Source organism: Choloepus didactylus, chromosome 1, assembly GCF_015220235.1.
Source record: "Choloepus didactylus isolate mChoDid1 chromosome 1, mChoDid1.pri, whole genome shotgun sequence".
NCBI lineage: Eukaryota > Metazoa > Chordata > Mammalia > Pilosa > Megalonychidae > Choloepus > Choloepus didactylus.
The window spans coordinates 7,606,523-7,629,667 of NC_051307.1; the positions used below are offsets into that span (position 1 = coordinate 7,606,523).

The 23,145-nt window shown below is 45.8% G+C and overlaps 1 protein-coding gene across 1 annotated transcript in view; it reads right to left on the minus strand.

The window, feature by feature from the left end:
* Nucleotides 1–18,916: 18,916 nt before the first annotated feature.
* The window catches only part of B3GALT5 (beta-1,3-galactosyltransferase 5), a 100,383-nt gene continuing 96,154 nt past the window's right edge, over nt 18,917–23,145 (minus strand). The window contains exons 2-3 of the transcript XR_005216054.1: nt 20,166–20,297; nt 18,917–19,712 (exon numbers count right to left, since the gene is read on the minus strand). The gene's annotated coding sequence lies outside the window, so the exon portion shown is untranslated. The remainder of the gene's footprint in view (nt 19,713–20,165; nt 20,298–23,145) is intronic.

A 23,145-nucleotide genomic window follows, 5' to 3' on the forward strand; every position in this document is an offset into this window, starting at 1 on the left:
CACTGGCTGTGGAGATACCTGGCTATCCTTCTGAAGAACAATTTTCTTTTATGGCCCTAATTTCTTTTGTGGCTTTTATTAATGATTTACTGAGTTTATTATCCCATGACCATTTCTCCACACTCCCTTGCAAATAATGCACAGGGTGGGAAATGGGCATCCCTGTAACCTGGGGTGAAAAACTGTGGTCCCAGAGTCTGGGGAGGGGGTTTGGGGGAGATAGGCACAGGCTGTGAATGGGAAGGGGCAGGGGGATCTGAGAAATCACAAGCCCCGGCCCAACTGCAAACATTAAATGGGATATCACAGAAAACATCAAGCAAGGATTCTACTGAGGTCAGAATAAGGCAGTTTTCATTTTCAGAGGGACAAATGGCAACATGCAAAAGGAGGTGTACAGGGGTGGAATGATTGTGGGGAGAGATGGGGACCCTCCAGAATTACCACCCAGCTGTGGAGAAAAGCTTTTAAGTGTGTGTGTGTGAGTGTGTGTGTGTGTTCACTGGACTTGGGGAGCACAGTGGGAAGGTAGCCTGGAGAACCCTACTCACAGCCTGTAGCATCAGGGTTGGTTGCAGCAGTTTGGGGATGAGACAGGTCGGAGTAAAGTCCCAGCTGCACCACTATACATGTGAACATGGATAAAGTACTGCTGTGAGTGTCTGCCGTCTGCACTGTAAGGGGGCACTAACCGCACCTACTGATAGGGTGGCCGTGAGGATGAAAGGAGGTGATGGCTGTGAAGTCCTCACACAGCACCGGGCAGGGAGCAGGGGCTTCTTACCTGGCAGTCAGCATCGCTTTCATGATTCCCTGCCCAAAGTTCATGTCACCTCTTTTCCAAGTTTCTTTTTGACTCTGTTACTGGTGGGTTCAAATGTTTCTCGACCTCAGTTTCCCCTTCCATTAAGTGTGGTCCATCAAGTGTATCCTGTCTGACTTAGGATATTTAAGTCCCTTCCTTCATTGCCTATTTTTCTTAACTACAGCCTGATACTGAGTGTTGCCCACGCAGGCTCGGTGTTGTTGTATTAGTCAGGGTTCTCTAGGGAAATGGAACCAGCAGGAGATATCTATAATCATGAGATTTTATAAAAGTGTCTTACACAAGTGTGGGGATGCATGAGTCCAAATTCCATAAGGCAAGCCATGAGCTGGCAACTCCGATGAAGATCTTCAATGAACTTCACAGGAGAGGCTGGCTGGCTGAAGAAGAAGTGAAAGTTCTCTCTTCTCCCTTAAAAGTCTTCAACTGATTGGATTCAATCCAACTGATTGGATTCTCTCATTGTGGAAGACACTCCCTTAGTTGATCATAGATATAATCAGCCACAGAGGCAATCAGTTAACTGATGCTTTAATAAACCATCTTTCTGGTTTATTAACCAGCCACAAGTGTCCTTGCAGAAACGGTTAGGCCAGTGCTTGCTTGACCAGACACCTGGGCACCATCACCCAGCCAAGGTGACACATGAACCTAACCATCATAGTTGCAAAAGGCATTCTGTAAGATTTGTTCATCTTCTGCCTTTCTAGTTCCTTCCCCTTTCTTTATGCAATCCCAAGGCCTGACCTTAGGATGTGAGGAGCCCAGGACAAGAATACCAAAGGAAGTTCATGGTCAAATGTCTAAAAAATGGAAAATTATAGAACAAGCTTAAAACCTACTAAAAAATATGTCCTATACATGTACTCTGAGAAAAAACACCTTCATGTCAACAAAATGGAAAATTATGTGTAAAGCTAAGGGTTTTATATGGACAAAATATCAAAAGTGAGAAAAATATTAAAGATGACTGAACTATTAATATTGATCAGGTCTGGTTGTTCTATCAATATGTCAACAGCACTCAGATGAAGAATAAAATAAGGAAATGCATATTTCATAATGCATTCTTTATTTCATAAAATGTATTTTCTTGCCTTCATTTTATCAAATGTACTGATAATATCATCATTTCCCCATAATCGTTGTTCCATTGACAGTCATAACCCAACTAAAGGATTAATAATAAAAATGTAGTTGCATTCAAAGCTTACGAAACTTGAAGGTAATGTCTCAGTTTTCCAGGGCTGCGAAGACAAATGCCACAACCTGGTCGGCTTAAACAACAGGAATTTATGGGCTCACGGTTGTGAGGCTGGAAGTCCAATGCCACGATGTTGGCAGGGCTTGCTTTGGCCCAGCATTCCAGTGCTGGCTTAATCTCTGCCTCAGTCACTTGGTGATATCCGTCTCCTTGTCTGACTTCCACTTCCGGATTCTACTGATGACTGACTGCATCCAAATTTCCTCTGCTTTCTAGGGATTCCAATCATATGGATTAAGGCCCACCATGATTCAATGTGGCCTCTTCTAAATAGGATCTGCGAAGATCCCATTCACAAAGGAGTGTACAACTTAACTAATAATATCTTCAAAGGTCCTATTTATTGGTTCACACCCCCAGGACCAGAATTAGGACTTAACCATGGGGAACATGATTCAATCCCCAACGTTAACCAAAAACATAAAGTGAAATAAAAGTAAAGTTTTAAATGATTTTTCATTAATTTTGAAAAATTTTATTTTTCTTCGCATATACTCAAAAATAATAAAATTCAAAGACAAAACACAAATTGTACTTAGTGGGTGGCGAAATGTTAAACCAAAATCATTTAAATGAACTTGAACTTTTAAAATTGTTTGAGCATTTAATCAAGTCTTATTAAATAAAACTCTTCTCAGTTCTAGTATTCAGCCTCCATCTAAGAATCGACATTGCACTATGACATTGCACCTATTTTATGTCTGGAGTTACATATACACAAATTTAATATTAATATGCATTGTTTAGTATTGCAAAATGTTAACCAGCTATCATGAGTAATTCCTCCAACTCATACTAACTTTTTAGCTCCTCTCCAACCGTGAATTGGAGCACCAACAGAAGCAAGAAAGTGGACCCTCATTGGGAAAATGATACCGCATTGAGCCGGCATCCATTGCATCCATGCTGTCCGAGAGAAAGGATTTGATAAATTAATTAATTAGTCTCATCTTAGGTTTCTGCTGCTTATATCATTCCAGCCTCTCAGGCCATGTCCATCTCAATGTTTGGCAACAACACAACCCACAAACTTTCATGGTATTTGGCCTCAGTCACATTTTGTTTTGAGGAAATAGGACAAGAACATGGAGAAGCATTTCCTGGTGCCGGAATGTTGTTCATCGCGATGGTGGATGCTTAGGGTTATGGGTTGGGATGAGCCAGCACTGAACACAAATCCCCAGTGACTCTATTCCTTTTTGGACATTCCTGATGAGCCCAGGGAAGGGGACACTCTTGCCCACACCTGTGAGCTCCAGCGTGCACTCCAGTGTCTCTTGTTTCTTCACAGCCCTAGCAACTCTAGGGCAGCAGAATGGCCAGGTGACAGCACTGTCCTTGTCACTTCTCCCATAGATAGCTACTGGGTTTGAGTCTTCAGTTTTCCTAGTACCCTCTTAATTGTTTGCTTCCATAGTCATCTACATGCAGCTTCCCCAGATTTATCCCATTAACTTCAGATTAGAAGACAGAACACCTAAATTCTCAACTAAATTCTACCCCTAGTTTACTCTGTGACATTGGGTATGTCACTCTGTCCTTCTGAAAGTCAGGGTTGTCAACATCTTTGTATATAAAGTGGGCGAAAAACATGCACTCATCAGACTAGAATGTGACATACAAAAAGGACTGTGCTAGAGTCAGGAGCCCCGGGTTATTTCCCCTTCTCACCCAGGGGAATAATTTAGTGTACATCGCAGACTTCCTGGATCTCAGTTTCTTCCTCCGTAAAATGGAAATTATACAAGACCAGATTGTACCTTGAATTCTGTGGATATAACTCCCAATAAAGTGTAGAATGTACTCCTAAAGCTCATCAATAGATTAAATGAGAAGTCAGGAAATATTTATATTTGACACCAGTTATACAGATCAATTTTAGGTCAAACCTCCTTAGGATTTAATCAGGAAATTTCTAGCTATTAAATCCAAAGAAACTGTCTTAGGGAAGATGCCAAATTTCCTAATTAGCTCATTGAAGACCCCAGATATGGAAATTGCGGGTTTTGGCCAAGAAGGGACAAAGCGTGGAATATAGCTGGGAAGGAGCAGGAAACCCCAGCAGCCAGGATTTAGATCCATTTGGAGATGACCAGGGGCTAGACAGGAAGTGGACCTTCCTTAAGTTAGAATGCAAAGAGGGACTATGCTGCCATCTCAATGGTGGCTAGTGGTGGCGGTGGGCTTCATTTCAGCATTAGCTACAAAGCCCACCTCCTGCACGGCCTCTCCTTGGCACTCCAGGAGAATGTGAGCCATAGGCCTGTGTACAGCTGAAATCAATGGGCCCAATTTTGGGTTTTGATTCAAGGCGTTCATCATCAGTGCATGTCCCTTGATGTCATAGAGGCATAGCTGGCCAACTAATGGTGTCCACGAAAGGTTTCTCTTCACAGATCTGGTCTTGCAGTCTAACTAGCCAGTTCATCCTGAACTAGGGACCTTGAAGTCACTCTGAACAATGCCTCATTTTATTTGTTAGGATGCTTTAATTCCCCTTTAGCTGAATATGTAGGGAAGTAATTAATACCTTGGCTTCAACTGTGTTCTGGTTAGCCTTGATAAATTTCTCTTGCAACATCCCGTGGTTTTAACAAAAGCCTCTGCTGCTGTTATATATCTCTCTGGATAACTGGCAGTTAGCTGAGCAAGGAGATTTAGTCACTGAAAGGGAGGCTGTTACCCAACCAGCTGATGATGATTTGTGTTGTAAGCTCAGAGTTTAAACATGTAAGTGGCCTTGTGGGCATCTGAAAGCACTTCGAATATGTTTAAACGTGGATGCTTTTGCTGATCTCCCCTGAGAGCAGACTTCCTGATAGACTCATCTGCATTTCTAACTCTCCTACTTACCTGTCATTTTATTCTTTTTAATCAATGTCATTAATTATACTAGTAATACAGTAAATGCATTTCCAGAGTTTGAAATCTAGACACTTCAGGTACCACAAAAGTCTCCTTTGCTCACCACCTCCAATATTATAACAAACATTCGTGGATCTCTTACTACACGCCAGGCCTCCTCTAAGCACTTTGTGCCTGTGATGGTTAGGTTCATGTGTCAGCTTGGCCAGGGGATGGTGCCCAGGTGTCTGGTCAAGCAAGCACTGGCCTAACTGTTACTGCAAGGACATTTGTGGTTGGTTAATAAACCAGAAGGCTGGTTTATTAAAGCATCAGGCAATTGATGGCATCTGTGGCTTATTATATCTACAATCAACCAAGGCAGTGTCTTCCACAATGAGAGAATACAGCCAGCGGGATTTAATCCAATCAGTTGAAGACTTTTAAGGGAGCAGAGAGAACTTTCACTTCGTCTTCAACCAGCCAGCCTCTCCTGGGGAGTTCATCAAGGACCTTCATCGGAGTTGCCAGCTCGTGCCCTGCCTTACAGAATTTGGACTCCTGCATCCTGCCCTATGGAATTGGAACTTGTGCATCCTGCCCTACAGAATCTGGACTTGTGTTTCTCCACAGTTGTGTGAGACACTTTTATAAATCTCATATTTACAGATATCTCCTGTTGGTTCTGTTTCCCTAGAGAAGGCTGACTAATAAAATGCCTATTAAGTTCATTTACTTCTCTCAATGCTTTTATAATGCAGATGCTGTTATTTTTATCCTTATATTAGGAATGAGAAACTCGAGGCCCAGAGAGGTTAGGTAACTTGTCCAAAGTCACACAGCTAGTAGAAGGCAAAGCCTGGTTCAGACCACACTGGGTTGATTCCAGCAGCTGTGTCTTGACTATGTCTTAACAGAACTGACCTCCTCAAATCCAGTGGCCTCCCCAGTGGGCTACTGTTAACATGTGGTATGAGTTCTTCAGACATTTTCCTACACACTTAGGTACAATTGTGGGTATTTATGAAAATATTGAGCTCTATTATCCTGAGGGCATTCCACCTCATTGTTTGTAAATGATGCAGAGTATTCCATAATATGAATGTATCTTGGTTTATCTAGTCTTCCCCTATTGATGGACATCTAGGATTAAAATCTGTTTTTTTCCATTAAAAGTAGTGCATCAATGGCACATCACTATTCATATCTCTTGTGCATTTACCAAGAGGTGGAATTGCAGGATCGGGAAGTTTGTCCAATATAACTTTGAGAGCAGCATTCTTTTCAGTCCCCAGTGATCTGTGTCATGCACCCCCTCTTCCCACACCACTGAAGCCACACTGTATGGGTCCCCAGTGACCTCCTGTTTATCAACGACATTCTACTTGATCTCCTTGTATCACATGATAGGGTTGAAACTCCTCTGTTGATTTCTCGGATGCTGCAGCCTCTTGGTTCTTCCTCCGCCTTGATTATTTTTTCTCAGTCTCTTTTGTCTAGAGAATCACCCGGGGAGCTTAAGAAATGCAGAATCCAAGCCTCCATCCTGTAGATTTAGTAGGTCTTTGGGGCTAGAGAATTTGCATTTCAACAAGCTCCAAGGGCTTCTGGTGTCCAACAGGGGTGATTCTGGTGTAGGTGGCCCACAGAGAGACCAAGAGAAACACCACACTGAATCATGGATTCCCACATGGAATATGGCCCAGGGCTCATTGGCACCAGCTGCTCTCCTACTGAACACGGTGTCCTGCCCCCATGATTACCTGGGTTCTGGAACGCAGCCCAGGAGCAAGTGCTCCGTTGCCCTTTGGAGAGTGGCGCACGTGACTAGTTGGAGAGACACCACCGCCCTTGAACAAAGCTGAAGACCCAGTCAGACAAATTCAGTCTCAAAGGCAAGCTCCCCAGACAGCTTTAAGTACCAAGAGGTCAAGTGTGCTCCTTGCTTTGCTGCATTTTTGCATCTGAAGCCACAGGAAAGAATCCATCCAAAAGGCTTCGCCGGCTTTAATGAGACTCTTGCTATCTGAAGTTCACTTTAAAACTTTAAAACAATGACCTTACCATTACAGTGAATAATCATAATGATTGCAGCAATTGATTACACATGTTCCATAGCAGTTTTTTTGTGTGTGGAATTTGTCTTTGAACTCTGATAACATCCTTAGTGACATGATAGCAAAGACAAATCAACCCTATTTTTCTATTTTAATAATCAACTTTATTTGGGTATAATTTGCATACAGTAAAAGCATCCGTTTTAAGCATACACGTCAGTGTTTTTTGACAGATTTATACACCTGTGGTAGGCTGAGTAATGGCCCCGCAAAGATGCCCGCATCTTAATTGCCATGTGACTTCATGGTGTATGTCTGGACTTGGAGTGGACCAGATGGCCGTCCTGCAGGGCAGAGCTGTGGGTCCAGAGAGGGGGGCCTTTGAGCCACAAGCTTCATTCCCAGGCCTAGAAATCTAAGGGAGTTTGCACAGCTGGGTTTTGAAATTGCTTGGGATGAGTGACTCTTTTTGAATGGGATGCATATAACTGTTATCCTATGCCTGTTCCACCATTGAATTTTGGAAGCATGCAAGTTCTTTTCTAGTTTCACAGGTTTGCGGTCGCGTTTGCTGCTTCGTGGGGGGGGGGGCAGCCGGTTGCTGAACCCTCGGCTCTCGGCGTTGCTCTGAGGGTACCGGCGGCGGGGGCTCTTTCCCGGAGGCGAGGGCGAGGCGGGGGACTGGGCCCTAGTCCCCGGCGGAGGCGTGCAAGGAGGGCGGCGAGAAGGAGCAGGCGGGACACGGTTCTTTGAGGGTGTGGAAAACCAAGAGAGCGAGAGAGAGCTTTATTAGGGGAGAGCACCAGCTTATATTGGGTGATTAGGGGGCGGGGTAGCTGTAGAGGTCAAAGGCTTGGATTGGTTCAGAGAGGGTGCAGAGGTTGATAGACAGGGGGCGGGAGTTGTTCCGGTAACTGAGCATGCTCACTAGAGGTGGGGGAGTTGCTCTGGCAACGAGGAGTGTCCGGGCAGGATAAGGGGGTGGGGAAAAGGCGGTTCCCTCCGGCAAGCCTCCCCTACGGTGGTATTTTGGGTGAGGAAATGGGGCCTGCCTCCGGCCTCACTTTCCCAGGCCCGGGGGGCTGTGGAGGGCGCTGTCGCCCGTGCCCACCACCCTCCCCAGGGGCGGATCCGGTCCCCTGGCCCAGGCCCGCCAAGTTGAAGCACGTAATCAGTGTCCCGCATTTCCCCCTTCTTTTCAAATTAAAGGGAGAAGCTTACCGGAGAGGTCCGCCAAGGGATGAGGGAAGGGGATGGTTGGGGAGGGGAAAAAGGGGTAGACGGTGGCTCAGCAAGGCTGGAGCTCAGCGTTGGTGTGGCGCCCGGGCGCTCGACAAGGGCCTTGCTGGTAGCGGGCTGGGCGAAAGTTTAGAGAAGCTGGAGCTCGGGGTTGATACGAGGTTCAGGCGATTGAGAAGGGCCTCGCGGTCGACGGGTTGACCGGTGGCGGCGAGGTCGCTGAGGGTTGGTTGTCATCTTGGAGTAGGCAGCGTCAGAGGTGGCGAGTCGCTGGTACTGAACTTGCACGAACGAGGAAAAAATAGCATCTGTTTGTTTTCTTACAAGTTGGACGATTCTACGGATAATACAGGGTCCTAAAGTGAGAGCTAGAATGATCATTAGTAAGGGGCCGAGGAGAGGGAGGAGGTAAGGGAGGAGGGGGGCAAAGATGTGGGACCAATAACTGGTGGCTTCACGGTCTCTTCTACGTTGTTCTAGTCCCTCTCGGACCTTCTTTAGGCTGTCCTCGGCGAGACCTGTGGAATTGGCATATACACAGCACTCTTCTCCTAGGGCGGCGCAGAGGCCTCCTTCTTTGAGGAGGAGAAGGTCGAGACCTCGGCGGTTTTGGAGCACTACCTCAGAGAGGGAGTTGACAGAATTTTTAAGATGGGAAATAGCGTCTTGTAGGTGACGAATGTCCTCGTCAACAGCCGCCCGGAGGTGAGTTAGAGCGGAGCCTTGACTGGCTAATGCAGCGATTCCGGTGCCAGCGCCTGCAAGACCTAGGAGGGAGGCAATCGTGAGGACGGTGATGGGCTCTCGCTTTTGCATAAGGGCGGGATCTGCAGTTCTTTCCAGGCGGAGGAAGAAGTCTTCCTCGCTGTGGTATAAGACCCTAGGGATGAGGACAATTAGGAGGCAAGTTTCATTAGTTGTATAGAGGGTTTGCACATTAAGGCAGGGGGTAAGTCCTGTAGAGGAGCACAGCCATTGGGAGGAGTTGTGGGGAATAAGGAACTTGGCAGAGCTGCTGGGAGAGGAGTAGTCGGCACAAGCTGTGAGGCTGGGAGAGTTAAAGGAGACTGAATGAAAAGTTAGAGGGACGGCAGAGGTATTCCAATTGCATTCCGAAGGGCTGTCCTCTGTGTTTTCCGAAAAGGAGAGGTTGGAGGCAATTGGCTCATACAGGGGGAAGGAGGTGGAGAGGCAAAGCCAGCAAGAGGAGGTAAGATTGGGGTGGGAGGAATTTACTGAGGTGAAGGCCGCTTGGATAAGGCCGAGGAGGGGAGAGGAGTAGCGAGAGGAGTAGCGAGAGGGGGGTAGAGGAGGTCGGGTTGGTGGGGTTGGCGATGCATTGTTTGCAGCTGTGGTGCGGCTGGTTGGAGCTGAGGTGCGGCTGGAGGGCTGTGGAAAAAGGGGGTTCACTCGGACTGGGGTTCAGGCCCAGTTGTAAGGTTGTCATCTGGTACACCAGGCTGCGGAGACGGCGGCGTTCTCGTCTCGTTGGACGCATGGTTGCTGGTGGCGGGCCGGATTGCTCTTCCTGGGATCCAGATTGGTTGTGCTGCATCATCTGGGAAAACACAAGCAAACCCGCGCCCCTGGGCGAGGAGTGGGGAGGGACCCTTCCAGGCATTATTCTCTGGGTCCTTCCAGTAAACCATCGGGGCCTGGGTGGGCCTATACGAGGGCCCCCAATGTTTATGTAGGGGCGAAAGCCCTTCCTTATTGAATGTGAGTAGATTAAGGTGAATAAGGGCTGCTATGATAAGGTCCCCTGGAGTTGCCTGGGGGAGCATTGCCCTCTCTTTTTCAACTTGTGTTTTTAAGCGGCGATGGACTGCTTCCACAATGGCTTGCCCCTGTGGATTATAGGGGATGCCGAAATGATGGGTGATGTTATATAACTGAAGGAAGGCCGCAAAGGAGGCACTGCGATAGGCAGGCCCATTGTCTGTTTTTAGGTCCCAGGGGACTCCCATGAAAAGAATTCCCTGTCTTAGGGCCTTGATACAGTGCTTGGCCGTTTCCCCGGCAAGGGGGACTGCATAACACATGGCCGAGAAGGTGTCAATCATTACATGCACATATTTGAGGCGTCCAAAGGACGGAACATGAGTTACATCCATTTGCCATCTAGAATTGGGTTTTAGGCCTCGTGGGTTGACTCCCTGAGGTTGCAGGGGGCCAAGCGGCGCAAAGGGCGCACAAATTGCACAATTGCGGACAAGATGTTTACAGGTATCTAGGGGGAGGCCACATAGATGATGTAACGACGTAGCCGAAAAGTGAAACCTAGAATGCAATAGCTTGGCCTGGTTAACAGCGTCCCCCGGAGGGGCTGCCGTGTGAGTTAGCATAGCTTGGGTATTTTGAGCTGAGACCGCTTGGTCTACTATACTATTGCCATTAGCCAGGGGCCCCGGAAGGCCTGAGTGACTACGAATGTGGCTAATGAACCAAGGATCCTGTCTATGCTCTAAGATGCTTCTGAGGTCAGAAAGTGCTTTATCGATGGCCGAGTTCCCGGGGAAAAAGGTGGAAAACGCGAGGACTCGGCAGACCTGATACGTGTAGAGGCTGTCTGTGAAAATGTTTACTGGGTGGTTGCAGTGGGCGTTTAGCGCGTATGACACTGCCAGAATTTCCCCCACTTGGACTGAATGAAAGTTGACATAGCTGAATAGGTGGGGTCTTGGGTGGTCCTGAGAATAAGAGAGGAAGGCGAAACGGGTTTTGGAGGCGTCAGTGAAGACAGTAGTGGCACCCGGGATGGGTGCAGAGGAGGGGAAAGGATGGAAGGGGCTGCGGAAGGGAAGCTTGGCGAGCCCCTGTAACAGTCGATGGCTAGGATAGTGGCAGCTGAATTTCCCCTGAAATCCTTTTAAGAGGATTTGCATGTCACGTATAAGCAGGCGGGTTTGGCCTGCGTCCAGGGGCCAAACAATTCTTTCCGGCAGCTCTCCAAATACATGAACAGCCAGGGTGACTAGATTTGAAGCTAGGCTGATTCAGAGCCACACTGCGGGGCAAATTTTCCTAAGCCGGCTTTTAGCAGGGTGCACCCAAAGCAAAGGGCCTGGCACGGGAGTGGGGGCAGGGGCAGCGCTGTCCTAAGGGTTGCCTTGAGGTGTAGAAGGTAGCCAGGGGTTGTTAGTCGGCAGGGTGGGAGGAGCGGCGGCAATTGCTGGTAGCGGCTCCGAGGGGGAGCTTGTCGAAGGGGGAGGCGGAAGTGGGAGGCCCCAAGCGTCGCAAGATGGCGGCGCGGTAGGCGTGGCCAAGACACAAGATGGCGGACCAGCCCCGCCCTGTGAAAGGGCGGGGTCTAAGGCACAAGATGGCGGACTAACTCCACCCTATGAAAGGGCGGGGCTTAAGGCATAAGATGGCGGACTAACTCCGCCCTGTGAAAGGGCGGGGCCTAAGACATAAGATGGCGGACTAGCTCCGCCCTGTGAAAGGGCGGGGCCGAAGGCATAAGATGGCGGACTAGCTCCGCCCTGTGAAAGGGCAGGGCCGAAGGCATAAGATGGCGGACTAGCTCCGCCCTGTGAAAGGGCGGGGTAAAGCGTATGCGGTTTCCGGCCCGGCTTAGGGCTGACGTCATCACTAGAGCACTTCCTCCCCTCAGTAGAAGAAGGAGGAAGTTCGCCATTTTGAAGCAGTCTGGGGGGGCAGTTGCAAAGAGGTACAGAGCGCCAAACAAAGAGAGAAAGACACAAAGGACGACAGCAAAGTAATGGAGGGGAAGAGGGAGAGCGTTAGGAAGAATGGGGGTCATAGAAGAAAAGAAGGAGAGGCAGCCGGGATAATGGGGGAAGGGAGGAGCGGCTCCGGAGCGACGAGGGAGAGGCGGCCCCTAACGCGGAGCGGCGAGGGAGAGGCGGCCCCTAACGCGGAGCGGCGAGGGAAAAGCGGCTCCGGGAGCGGCGAAGGAGAGGCGGCCCTTACCTTGCAGGCGAGGAGAAGGGAAGCTGGAGAGGCGTCCGGGCGAGCGGGCGACCTGCTAAACCGTCGTGTGGAGAATTCCTCACACGGGGCACCAGTTGCGGTCGCGTTTGCTGCTTCGTGGGGGGGGGGGCAGCCGGTTGCTGAACCCTCGGCTCTCGGCGTTGCTCTGAGGGTACCGGCGGCGGGGGCTCTTTCCCGGAGGCGAGGGCGAGGCGGGGGACTGGGCCCTAGTCCCCGGCGGAGGCGTGCAAGGAGGGCGGCGAGAAGGAGCAGGCGGGACACGGTTCTTTGAGGGTGTGGAAAACCAAGAGAGCGAGAGAGAGCTTTATTAGGGGAGAGCACCAGCTTATATTGGGTGATTAGGGGGCGGGGTAGCTGTAGAGGTCAAAGGCTTGGATTGGTTCAGAGAGGGTGCAGAGGTTGATAGACAGGGGGCGGGAGTTGTTCCGGTAACTGAGCATGCTCACTAGAGGTGGGGGAGTTGCTCTGGCAACGAGGAGTGTCCGGGCAGGATAAGGGGGTGGGGAAAAGGCGGTTCCCTCCGGCAAGCCTCCCCTACGGTGGTATTTTGGGTGAGGAAATGGGGCCTGCCTCCGGCCTCACTTTCCCAGGCCCGGGGGGCTGTGGAGGGCGCTGTCGCCCGTGCCCACCACCCTCCCCAGGGGCGGATCCGGTCCCCTGGCCCAGGCCCGCCAAGTTGAAGCACGTAATCAGTGTCCCGCACAGGTTAATAGAGGAGAATTTTACTTTAGGATGGATTATACACAGAGCCCCAGCCATACCTGACTTAGATGATTTAGATGATGAGATTTGGGACTTCTGAGCTGGTGAGCCTTGATTTCGGAATATAGTCAATCCTGTTGTAGGTTCAGGCTTTTGGGGACCTTGGGATGGGTGAGTGTCTTTTGCATGTAGGATGGATGTTGTCAAGGCCTAAGAGGGGTTTTGTAGCCAAAGGACTAAAGAAAGCACTGGACACATTGTGAGACATGAGCTTTTATTATGGGGCTTACCTACAGGGTGGGGAAGTCGAGTCACAGTGCCCTGAAATCAGGAGCTTCTCTGAATGGATTCAGGAGCTGCTCTGAATGGCAGCAAGTTCAGAATACAAGGTGGAAATACTCTGCACTTGGGGGGCTGAATAAGCTGGTTATAAGGGCTCGACATTCCAATGGGTATGAGAGCATAAGGCAGGGATCGAGGGTCCTGCAACATAGGGAGGTATTGATTGTAATCAACAGGGAGGAGGGGAGGATTATAGATTATCTTACAGATAACAGTATCTCAGGGAGGAGGTAGTTTGGGGTATAGATTACATTTAGCACCTGATATTACAAGGAGAATATGTCAAACCTTAACTGTCTTAGGTCAAGCAAACTGCTGTATGCACAGTCTTCAAGACACTGGGGGCCCGGAACTCCCAAAGATGTGAATCTTTGTAGGATGAATAATGGTTCACCAAAGATGTCCACGTCCTAAACCCCAGACCATATTAATATTTTATCTTATATGGCAAAGAAGACTTCACAGATATGATTACGATAAGGCTCTTGAGATAAGGAGATTATCCTGGATTATCCTGGTGGGCCAGGTGTAATCATAGGAGATCTTAGAAGCAGGAGGCAGGAAGATCAGAGACCTAGAGAGGGAAGTGACAGTGGGAGCAGAGGATGGAGTGATGCCATTACTCAAATGTGGGAAGCTTCCAGAAGCTAGAAAAGGCAAGGCGCAGAGTCTCCCCTAGAGACTTCAGAAGGAACAGAGCCCTGCTGACACCTTGCTTTTAGGATTTCTGGCCTCCAGAAATATACAATTATAAATTTCTGTTACTTTAAGCATGAAAGTTATGGTTATTTGTCACAGTAACAATAGGAAACTAATACACCACCAGTACCACCACTGGGATAAAAAGACTATTTCTAACAGCCCCAAACATTCCATGTCCCTTGTCAATCAGTCACCCCCTCTCCCACACCCCACCCCACACATGCAGCCCCAGCAACCACTATTACTCTACTCGCTATTACTATAGGTGATATTGTCTTTTCTAGCATTTATATCAATGGAATCACATAGTATGAACACTTCTGTGTCTGGCTTCTTTCACTCATATAATGTTTGGGGGAATTTGCCATTTTGTTGCATGTACCAGTAGTCCATTTCTTTTTACTGTTGAGTAGTATTCCATTGTATGACTATAACACAAGTTTTTATCCATTATCCTGTTGACAGATATTTGGGTTGTTTCTAGTTTGGGATTTCTATACATAAAAACTGCTCTGAACATCCATGTCCCAGTTTATGTATAGATAGATAAATTTTTAAATTTGAGAAAACTGAACAACTGAAATGAATTGATTAGCAAGTTATCCACATTTAGTATGGTATAACATGGAAAGATTATATAATCTATGTAAGCCTAAAAATATTACATAACTCTTACAGAATATAATTAATATTTCTTGAATATTCTCTGATGTACACTCAATGCTCTCATTCACACAATTTAGGGAGAAATTGGTTCAGTCTGGATTATAGAAGCAAGAAAAAAGAAATCAAGCCTTTTTGATTTCTAGGTGGATAGAAAAACTCAGATTATTTGCCTAACAAGATGTTCATAGGGAAAGACCCCAGGGTATCCCTTTAGTCATTATACTCTATTGTAATTTACCTTTGACTCTTAATCACTTAAACATTCTCCCTGGGATATCTTGATTACACTATTAATGAACCTAGCAGACATTTTCTTCCGAGTATAACAAGTATAACAAGACACAGAAGCCAAATACATAGAGTTATAACAAATCCCTGGTTAATAAGGTCCAATTAATGAAGTTGTAATTTTATGTGGGCACAATCAGGATTCAGGATCCAACCCGCTCAGCCCTTGAGAAGGAGCAAGTTCCTAAGACACCCAGGAAGAGGGCAGGATTGGGGGAGGTGAGGATTGCACAGAGAGGAAACACCTAATTAGCATCACTATAAGTCTGTCTCAGCAACCCTGTGTGTCCCCTCCTTTTAGTTCAGATGCTCCCTGACAAGAGAATTCTTTAAATGAACTTTAGCATAAGGAAAGGAAATGTTATCATAAATAATTAAAGGTAGAAATACGTCATGGTAATTCTGAACACATAAGATCAGTCTGGGATTGATGATCAAACAAACCAGTCAGAAAAATGGGTCTACTAAATTCCCTCAAAAAACAAATTAGAACGATGCATGATGTGTTTTATCATCTGTATTACACAATAGAAAGAAAATGGGAAGGTTTTGGAGCTTTTGCCAAACCTTTTGGGGAATCCACTCAGGTGTGACGTCTCCCAGCCTAGGGGTAGAGCTAGTGGGTCAAAAGTCTTTAATCTAGAGACGCATTTGAAAGAGACAAGACCTCACCTTTAAGGTAATTATTTAGCAGGTAAATAAACCTAACCTGAGTGCCAGTGGCTGGTAGGGTGTCTCAGGACTTCGCAGAACCAGTCCGCACACCTCTTCCTAATGAGATGTCTTGTTGGAAGCTTGAAATCCGCTGTGGTGAGAGTGTTCACACCATAGAAATTGGCAAATGCACACATCAGGTCCCCTTCCCACTCCCACCCCAACACAGCACTGCCAGGGATGCTGGCTGGCTGGTTCACGCTCTGTACATGGAGCTCAGCAGATAGTAAGCTCTCAGAAATCACTTAATGAGTGTAGGAGATTTACAAAGTGGTTAAAGGAAAGAGAGCTGCAGAAAAGAAAACACTTGTTAATTGCCTTATTGCTGTTAAGTGTGCACATCATGTTCTCAGTGCATTAGCTTAAAGCTGTTAGCTGAGAACGTCTTTAATTAACTAGAGGTGTGGGAAAGGATTTTTTGTTGTTGTTGTTTATAGATATCAGAATTGCATTTGGTGGAAACAGCAGAAAACCTGGAAAATAATAGCTTAAACAAGTAAAGGGGCTTATTTTTCTCAGATAAGAAGTCTGGAGGCAGGCAATCCAGGGCCAGGGCAGCTACTGGGAAATGTCTTCACAGATCTCAGCACCTCTGGCTTCTGGCTTCCTCGTCATTATCCTACAAGTCTAAGGATCAAAAGGGGCTGCTGCTCCTCCAGCTGAGGCCAACAGAAGAGAAGATACACAGGGTAGTTGTCACAGCCCAAGAGGGCTTTTGTAGCCAAAGGACTAAAGAAAACACTGGACACGTTCTGAGACATGAGCTTTTGTTATTGGGCTTACCTACAGGGTGGGGAAGTCGAGTCACGTTGCCCTGAAATCAGGAGCTTCTCTGAATGGATTCAAGAGCTGCTCTGAATGGCGGTGAGTTCACAGCACAACATGGAAATAGTCCGCACCTGGAGGGCTGAATAAGCTGGTTATAAGGGCTCAACGTTCCAATGGGTATGAGAGCATAAGGTGGGGAGCGAGGGTCCTGCAACGTAGGGAGGGATTGATTGTAATCAACCGGGAGGAGGGGAGGATTATAGATTATCTTACAGATAACAGTGTCTCAGGGAGGAGGTAGTCTGGGGTATAGATTACATTTAACACCTGATATTACAAGGAGAATAGGTCAAACCTTAACCGACCTAGGTCACGCAAGCTGCTATGTGCACAGTCTTCAAGACCTTTGGTGAATGCCCTGTGCCCGGGGTTCCCACAGTAGTCCTCCCCCAGGGACTTCTACCTACGTCTCATTGGCAGATTTCCCTAAATAGCCATCCTAGCTGCCAAAGGAACCCACAAAATTAAATATTCTTTTCCAGCCTGTCGAATAGAGCAAGAAAAGGGAAAAGGGTGTGGAATGAGTGCTCCAACACTGACTCAAATCCCTTCATCTCTGGAATTCACATGCATAATATATTATTCCATTTATTCACCATTTTCAAAGCATTCACTTTGAAAATCCTTCTCATCTAGGTTCCTCATTTGGAAGCCAGAATACAGAAAATGATTGGAGTGACTATTTCTGAATTATTTCACAGAGAGAATATCACTATTATCATTCTAGATACATGGAGAAGAGGCTGTGTATTACATACAATGGAGGATCCCTGCCCATCAAGAGCTCTCAATCTCACTGAAAGAAATCCACACATATATGGGACACAGGACAGAATCCATGAGTGTTTCCTGGTTATAAATAATGTACTTGTGGGAAGATGGAGAAGGAAGAGGTTAGTTAAATAATTGAATGATCCAGAAGGTTTCCCAGAGGTATGGAGGGAGATTCAATTGGGTCTTGAAAGAAAAGGAGAACTTCAACAGAAAACAGGAAGGTACGGGGCAGGTTTGGAAGCGGTCAGAAAATCTGTGTACTGAGAAGTGCAGGAGCATGGGGTGGGTAGAGTGAGATGAGGTGGAGAAGGTGAGTAGGAGCTAACTTGGGTGAGATCTGAATGTCAAGGTTGGGGTCTTAGGTTAGGACACCACGAGGAAAGACAGGCGGACAAGAATTGGGAGCCTGGAAACAGGCAAAGCAGTTAAGACATTGCTGCAGCAACACAGAGGAGAGAGAATGCAGGAGGGAAGGAGGAGAACAGGATAGTTCTGGAGCTAAGGTTCTCCACCTGGTCTATGTTTTAGAATCACCTGGGGGAGCTTATAAAACTCTAGATGCCTAAGCCGCACCCCCAAACCAACCAAATCAGAATCTCTGTAGGTGGCAGCCTGGCATCTATGTTTTAAAGCTGCTCACATGACTGTACTTTGCACTAAGGTTAAGACAGTTCCAGAGATGGGGTGGGGGTGAGCCACAGAATTCCGTAACCAGTTGGAAGGGGGAAGGGGAGGTAGGAGCTGCAAATGCTTGGCAGTGGTCAGTTCCTTGAATCTCCAGAAGATGATGCCCTGAGATGGAAGATCTGAGGAGGAAGAGGAGCAGCTGCTGGAGAAGGCAGTTCTCCATCTTGGACAAATTAAGTGGTAGCCTAGTTGGAGATGGGTGCTGGGAAATGGGTTGAGAAGTTCACCTCCATCAGGGAGGCACCCTTCTACCCTCTTCCCTGCGGGAGCTGCTGCATTTACACTTTACACGGACTGGTGACTCCTTCTGAAATATTTTCTTAGGTGGCTCAGTTCTAAAGAAATACCACTATTTTGCATTAGAACTAAGAAATGGCATTTGGTGTCAGAACAACACAAACCCAGTCTTCCTTCTAGCTCCAACGCAAGGGCCAAGGGACAGTTGGCATGTTTCTTAAGTGGTATAGATGGGCCACTTCACTCTGTTCTCTAGTTCTGTAAATTTATCAAAGTCATTTTGGAAATATGTATATATTTTGGCTTTTCCAATCCCTGAGAGTGAATGAATTGATTCACTGTTATTTTAAAACAGTGCTCTAGCAAAAGGCTGAATTATTTGGATATCTGTCAAAGAACTTTAGTTTTGATTATAAAACAGTCTTTCTGCCCAAATTCCAGTTACAGGCTTATATCAGGGCTGCAAGGTGTCTAGGGAAAGAGACTCATTCTCTCAAGTTAAATAATTTTTCTCCTATCACTTCTACCCAACCCTTATCCCACCCAACTTCTATTTACTTTTCCCATGTTGAGCGGAACTTTTCCAAAGTGCCCTGCCTCCTTTGTGCTTTGTTCTCTTTAGAGTATTGGTTTTATTTTTTTTTTTAATTTTCATGTAAGCCATGTAGAGCAAAGTTCACAAGTTATGAGTTTACTAATTGACGACTTCTCACAAAGCGGTCACACCCGTGTAACCACCCAGGTCAGCAAACAGAACATTGTCAGCGTCCCAGAAGCCTCTCGAGGGGCCACTCCCCATTCCTTCTCCTCAAAGTCTACCACTGTCCATCTCCTAACAACATCAATGAGTTTTGCATGTTGGGGACTTTGTATAAATGCATTTTATTCTTTTGTGGTTGTTTTTATTTTTTTCCACTCAAAATCATGTTTGTGAGATTCATCCTTGCTTAACTGTAGTGCTAGTTCCTTAATTTTCTTTACCATATAGCATTCCTCTACATGAACACATCACAAGTCATCCATTATGCCATTTAAGATGTTTCGAGTTTGGGACTATTCCGAGCAGAGCTGCCGTGAACTGGTGTATGCATGTCTTCTGTTGAACTTGTCAATTATTGAATCCTAATCATGTTTCTTGGCATTTGACTTAAGACAGTGCTTCCTTCATCTGCAGACACGGGCTGAGGGGAGGAGCAAGAAGGACTGTGTTGGGGGAATGAAAACAACACCTGAAGTAGGAAAAAGAAAAGGAAAACCTTGGTTTCCCACACTTTTCCTCTTTGTTCAATTTCAAGATCCTCCCCCAAGGACCATATTGCAGTGGGATTGAGGCACATGGCTACAGAGCTATCCCGTCACATACACCAACCGACGGGATTTGTTTCACAAAGTTCATTATCCGTCACTGTCAGCATGACACTAAATTTGGAGTTTCTTAATACGGAATGACATTCTCTTCTGTTCCCTCAATGTTCTCTTAAGAAATCCACATTGCTGGTGTTCTCTTTCATTAGTAATGTGGCTCCTCTTGGATGGTGACAAAGAACATTTAGTATTTGTGTCTGAGAATAATGTCCACCAAAAACTGTAGAGAAAATGGGGAGGGGAGATAAAAGACTCTCACTTTTAGAAAATGAGAAAATGTGAGTTGACCCGCCCCACCTTATTTTAATGCTGGTATGAATTTTCTTTCCCCTGACTATGACAAATTTTTTCTGATTTCAGATAAAAGATATCCGTTGCCAGTGGTAGAAACCCAATTCACGTTCAGTTCAGGAGAAAGGTAATTTGCTGAAAGGACACCGGGTGGTTCACAGAATAAATGAAGGGCTAAGGGACCAGGGAGGCTCCAGGGGCTTGAGGACAGGAACTCGGGGCTGGACCCCAGCAGGACCCCCTCTTTCAGCTCTCATATCTCTTGTCTCTATTGGGTGTCCTTCCTTCCTACTGGCAGGCTTTCTCCAAGTGGCAAGGAGTACAGGGGCAGGCAGCCCAGATTCCCACCCTTCTCACTCCCTGACAAAAGCGTCAAGCTTACTGTGGCTCTGCCAAGAAGTCTCAAAAAAGGGCTCTGGCTGGTTCCACCGAAGTGATGGCCCCATCCATGAACAACTCTCAGGCCAGGGAGATGAGGTGCTCTGATTGGCCAGCACCGGATCACATGACCACCCTGTGGACAGAGATGCGCATTCATTTCCAGAGAAATGGGGGGGGGGGGGTTAGTGTTCAGCAACCAAATATAGATGCTGTACTGGACAGCACACAGTCCTCCCAAATATTGGAGGAAATCATAGTTCTATGCTTTTTCCATTTTTTAGTATTTATGAGACAGCCCCAAAATTATGTTACCCAGAAAATATTTGCTGTGCCCCTGTCATATATCAGCTACAGTTCAAAACTTAGTTCTGGAGCATGACTCAGACACGTGTAAGACAAGAATCCTATCCTCAAGGTATAGTCCTCTCACATCAGGGAGCAAACCAATTGTGTCTGACAACTATCAGAGAACACATCGTTATCATCCTTCATGTAACAGCTATTGCCTGAAGCTGGGATATTCTGACGTGGAAATAGCCATCCATCCAAACAGAATGTTGTTCAATATTTATTCTCATTGCTTTGCTTATTTTTTTAAATTGCTCTAGATAAATATTTCTCTAAGACAAAGTACAGGGCCTCTCTGTTGTTTGGGATGGTCTCTGGATGACAAGTAAACTATTGGTTATTGTATAAATGTTTGCTACAGTAAATCCATAAAGCAGTTGACACTCATTACCCAGCTGTGACTCATCTGAAGCAGTAGCATTCTACCTACTCATGGTGGTGATATTTAAAATTAATTTTTTAATCATACAAGGAGTATAGCTTTATTGTACAAATAGGAGATTTAGGTAAGCACAAAGGAAAAAAAAAACTGATCTGCTTCACCAAGATTCTGCTCAACCAAATGAGGTCTCAAGAATAAAGATATTCAGGTTTCTGGCAACAGTGGGCAAGAGCTGCATCATCCAATATGGTAGCCACCGACCAGGCATGGCTATTTAAATTTTTAATTAAGCAAAATTAGATAAAAATTAAATTCTTCAGGTGTGCTAGCCACAGTTCAAGTGCTCAATAGTCACATATGGCTAGTGGCTACCATATTGGAAAGCTCAGATATAGAACATTCCCATCACTGTAGAAAGTTCCACTGGACAGCATCAGGCTAAATTATCAAGATCAACTCTCCCGTGAAAATAATTTTCAATGCTGTATAAAATATTTTTTACATCTTTTTATAAGTGTTGAAAGGTTGAAGAAACAATGATGAATGACCAAGCTGAGAGCCAAGGGAAAGAGAGACCCTAGAGGAGTCAGCCAAACACTTGATCCCTTTTTACCCAGAAGAATTCTGCCAACCCAGACTGCAAGATTACGGCATGTTCATTCTCTTCCTCTGGCGCGCCAGCCTGCCACGTGTTTGGCTGGACGCCCTATCTTGCAAGATTGCAAATAAATTCTTTTCTCCTCCAAAAAAAAAAAAAAAAAAAAAAAGATTAAGGCATGTTTTCACAGATTCTCAGGGTGGGACAGAGGGACAGAAATCAAAGCTGAGGGCTCACCAAGTTGGTGAGTCTATTTAAGAGACTTGCACTTGCAACCTCAAAACCTACACCTTTGGGCTTAGAGTAAACCTGCTCCTTTTCCCTCACATCCTAGGGGTTGTGGAGGACATTGCCTTGGTGATTCGTGGAAAGGAAAGGACAGGGAAGAAGAGGAGAGTTGAGGAGAGGCGAAGAGAGGAGAGAAAAGGAGAGGAAAGAAAAAATCTGCCCTAAAGTGGGCAGGTGCTTAGCATATTTGAAGCCCAAATTTGCTACACTGGAGTGGAGCCTCAAGTATGAAGTTAAAGTGCACCAAGCTATAGTGCTCCTATGCACCTTGATGGAAATGAATTCCATCCCTAGCTGGAAGAGGGCACTTTCACCCTAGGCCTCAGGGAATCCCACAGATAATTTTAAAGGCAATGAGCAGCACATGATCAAAGAAAACCAACCACAAAAGCACACAAGGCACCATGTTCAAAAATAACGGGCAGACCAATGAAACCATCAGATATTAGAATTCTCAGATATAAACTATAAAACAGCCACGCTTCCTAAGTTTAAATAATAAAAGACAACCTTAGAAATATCAACAATGAATTGGGAACTATCAAAAGTGGCCAAATAGAGCTAGTAAACTATGCAAGAAGAACTAAATAAAACTGTTAAAATGAATGTAAAATAACCAAATTAAAAACTAAATGGATGAATTTGTCAGCATCTTCAAACTAGCAGAAGAGATTGTGAAAAATCTAACTGTATGCTATTTACAAAAGTTACTTCTGAAATATGAGGAGACACTAGAGTTGAAAGTCAAAGGATGGAAAAAATATACCATTCAAAAATAAACAACATAAAGCTGATATAGCTAGACTAAAATCAACAAAACAGACTATAAGGCAAAAAGCATTACTTGAGTTAAAATGGGTCACTTGATGCAAATCAGGATGATATAACCATTTTACATTTGTATGTAGCTAATAACGTGACCTCAAAATATATGAAGCAAAAAATATCTATTTCTACTGTGAGAAGTAGACAATTCCACATCACAGTGGGAGAATTTTGATATTCTTCAGTCAGTAATTGATAGAATAAGCAAACAATTTAGTGGTAGAAATTAATATCGTAAATAACAGATATGGCCTAATGGACAGACATGGAAAATCCTCATTTGTACAGAAATAGTGAAGAACATTTCTAAATTAGATTAAATCTATTTAGGAACCCACTACTTAATAAATCAAGCCCTCAACTTGAGGCTTGCTCTTGTGAAACTTAGGGTTGTAAATGGGAGGCTATAATTATGCCTAAGAGGCACCTCCATGGAACTCTTTTGTTGCTCAGATGTGGCCTTTTTCTCTCTAAGCCCAACTGAGCAAATAAATTCATTAACCTCCCCCATGAGGGACATGACTCCCAGGAGAATTAATC